The sequence below is a fragment of the Ovis canadensis genome, chromosome X (assembly GCF_042477335.2).
Source record: "Ovis canadensis isolate MfBH-ARS-UI-01 breed Bighorn chromosome X, ARS-UI_OviCan_v2, whole genome shotgun sequence".
Lineage (NCBI taxonomy): Eukaryota > Metazoa > Chordata > Mammalia > Artiodactyla > Bovidae > Ovis > Ovis canadensis.
Window position 1 is genome coordinate 71,511,930 of NC_091727.1, and position 3,967 is coordinate 71,515,896.

Sequence of the window (3,967 nt, forward strand, 5' to 3'; positions counted from 1 at the left end):
TAAAATAAATTCAAATTCTCTAAAATGCCATTAAAAGGTGCTTTTGATGTTACCAGGAAGTTATTATTGATGCTTTTATTCTTTATTATGATTTCTCCATTAATGAAATTTTAAAATAAATTGTGTTAAAATATCAAAAGATATTTGAATGTTGGCATACTTACGACACCTGGTGGTCAAGTCAAGCATCACAGCTAAATTCAAATTCTCCAGATACTTATTTCTATCTTCTGAGTAAGACATTTTGCCCCTGATTCACCCATTTATCCTGTATTATTCAGTCATTCACTCAATAAACATTTAGTGGATCTCTTATATGTACAAGACAATTACTAGACACTTTATTATGGAAGAAAGGAAGAAATAAGAGAACGCATTTTTTATACATCTGTGGTAGGTTGTAGGCTATTCAAAAGAACATAATTAACTGCATGGAAAGGCAACTAATTGCAGCATGCCAGTGAGTGGGCTGCCATCTATGGGGTCGCACAGAGTCGGACACAACTGAAGAGACTTAGCAGCAGCAGCAGCAGTGTGTGAAGTGAACTAAATAAAATTATCAAAATTAGGGATACTCTGAGGTTGTAGAAGTGATCTGTGGTTTGGAGAGGTCAGGAAAAGCTTTCTTGGAGGAAGTGAGCCTTACTTTTCTTGGGGCCTCAGTTTTCCTTTTTGTATAATATTTTATTGTTGCACAGGATTGCTGTGAAAGATCTATTGAGAGTGTATATAAAGTATAGCACCTTGTCCAAAGTAGGCATTCAGCGATTGTTAACAATTATTATAACAAAACCAAAGTTAATCAGGGAAGAGTTCATGTATATTAACTGTTCCTTAAGTTTTATTTAAAGAATAATTTTGTTCTACCTTATATGGCTTTTTATTAGTTGAACACAACTGAGGGTGCATGTGCACACACACACACACCACACACACCACACACACATAGAGAAAATAAGATCAATTATTTTAGTTAGTTCAGTGAATAAACAAACCACAAAAAAGATAGTATTGGCCTTTAGCTACATTTTGTTAAACTAACTGGTCGATTAAATAAAACAATCAACTCAGTGGTGGGGGGCGGGGAACAACAGCACATTTAAAGTAGCTGTTTATTGGAATGAACTGATTGATTGCAATCAACAGTCAGTTAGTAAATACAGTTTATCAAAGAGCCCCATGTAGTCAACACAAATGAACCAAATAGGTTGTTTGACACTGTATGAACTATGCATGGGTGGACTGATTTTTACATTTTTTTAATTGGTTGTGTTTAGGCACTGTCCTTGACCCTATATTGCTTTCAATAGTTACTGTTAAGTCTGTTTTATTTTCCTTTTAATTTTATAAATGTGAAGCAAACTAACTACTTTTACAAGTGATGAAAATCACGAGAATATTAAGAACACATTTATCCTTTTGTTCTGCAATCAAATGCACGTTATATTTCCTAAAAAATCAAACATAGGGGTTCCTAAACTGTCATTTTCATGGGTAAAGTAAGCTGTATTGTAGTCCCTTTTGACTAAAAGGAAAATGTTCTGATCCAAAGCCAAGTGTAAGAACTATTTCATATTTGGGATGGATATTTAACCTGGATAAGGGAAGATTTGTGAAATGACAGAATTGGTATCTTTATATATTTCAAGAGTTTCATGCATAACAGGAAGTAGAATTTATTTAGTTTTGGTAGGCAAAACTGGTTTGCCTACCACAAGGATGTGGATTTTTGGCTTGCTAGAGGGAAGGATTTCTGACAAATATGATTGCTAGAAATATAACTGTCCACATTAATAACTTTTTCACTGAACATGCCCTAAGAGCTGAGGTAGAGGCAACCTCTTTTGCTACATCTACCACCAGATATCCTTTAGTCCTTCACACACTCTGGTAGTTGCTTGCAATGGTTGCAAGGATAGTCTCAATAAACATGAATGTCTGAAGTTATTGTAATTTTATTCATAAACACAGATCTCTAAAGTTACTGAAGCTTCAAGAAAGTGCAAAGTTATGTAAATAGAGATGATTGTGCTCTTAGACAAATTCTGAAAGAGACAATGGTTATCTGAGTTGCACTATTTTTTCCAAACACTTATCTTCCCAAGGCCTAGTGACCAGCCAGTTCTTTCCCCAGGCCTTTATCCCACGTTTCATTCCTAAATGTTCATAGACTTATGTCAGCAGTCATCTAATCCCTGGTAAGGTTGCCATTAAAGATAGGCTGAAGACAGGGAAACCTAGATCTCAAATTTTGACAATACAGATAAAATTGTAAAACTGAATGTAAATCAAGAATCTTAAAATATATGTTTAGGGACTATTTGTCAGTGAAGACTTGCTTGTTGGTTATCTCTGCAAGCTTGATTACTTCTTCTTTTGACTACTAAGGAAAAAATCTGACTGAGGCTATTGCCAATATAGTGATCTTTTTGATACCCCAAAATATCTTCGACAATACTGTTATCCATTTGTAGATTGGCAAGCTATTTTCAGTTTATATAGAAAAGATCTTTTGAATTTATGAAAGTTCACACTTGGATACTTCTTTGCTAGACAAGTTTATTTGTATACCCAAACATGGACTGATATGCCCTTTGCTACATTTATAGACTATTTTCTGCAGAAATACTCATTCTGATGCTTTCCCTAAGGAAGGAACACAAATCCTCCAGATGGGAAGCAACAGCACAAACAGTACAAGAGCAAAGTACACTGATCTTCAAATGTCATTTCAGTACTCCCTCTATGCAGCTACTTACATCTTAAGATTTATCCCTAGTCTACGGGCCAACAATATAGCCTTGTGGGTTCTCTGTCACTTCATCAGCAAGACTAATAAAGCCATTATTTCCATGATCAAGTTCTCTGTGGCTAATTGTGCTCATGTGCTGTCTTTACCGCTCTGGATTTATTATTAAATCAGCCACCATTGGCCTTTCCAGAGGACCCTTTGCTTTCTGTAATTTTACCTGAAGTATCTCAATATCTATGCCAGCATTTGTTTCTTGACATGCAACAGCCTTCAGAGATACTTCTTTCTCCTCAAGCCCTTCAGGACCAGAGGCTGGAATAGGTACAATCTGAGCATCAATGCTGCCATCTGAGTGATGGTGGGTACTGCCTGTTTGCCCCTTCCAGTTCTGAGAAATGTTGGATTAGACAACAACATTGAACTCTCTGAGCCCTGACTTGCTGATTTAGGGCTTCAATACATTAGCATAGCATCTACCATTGGCATAACTGTAGTTGAACTTGGGGAGTTTGTATTCTCTGTTGTAATTATTACTTATTGTACAGGGAGAACAGGAAAACTTTTATAACAATTCCAAGTTCCCCCTCAAACTACCAAAGAGAAAAAAGGCTTTGTGGATGGTCCTGATGTGTGTGGTAGTATTCACTGTGTGTTTCACATCTTACTACCTCAACTTCCCATTCTTAATGGTGGTGAAGCAATAGTCTTTTAAAACTGCTCCTTTATTAAGACCACTATTTTTCCATATCATTTCCCTGTCTCTTGCAAATCTAAATTGCTGTTTTTATCCAGTTGTGTATTATTTTAAGATCTCAGAATTTTCTGATGGATTTTCAGAAAGTGGTAGTTTGGTTCTTCAGTCATGTGTTAAATGCAAGGATGGTGCTTTGGAAATTCAGCATAGGAAAGAGGGTTTTAAAACTATCTCTCTGAATTTTGGGATGCTTCCAAAGTAATGTAAGAAAAGAATTACTTTTAGAATTAAAAGAATAATCTATATGCTCTATCAATTTATCCATGTCACCTTGAAGATCTTTCTTTAAAAAAGTGTTATACTTACATGCCTCAATGAAACGTGGCTCTCTTCCATTCATCCTCAAAATGATCATTCTGAAAAAAAAATTAATGCCTATATTTTCTGTCAAAATGGAAGCACTGTTCTATGGAGCATATATGTAAGAAAATATCTTTCCTTATAGAAAAGGATAAATAACA

At 35.4% G+C, this 3,967-nt stretch overlaps 1 pseudogene; it reads left to right on the forward strand.

The window, feature by feature from the left end:
- Positions 1 to 2,672: 2,672 nt before the first annotated feature.
- On the forward strand, positions 2,673 to 3,708 carry LOC138930092 (putative P2Y purinoceptor 10; annotated as a pseudogene).
- Positions 3,709 to 3,967: the final 259 nt, after the last annotated feature.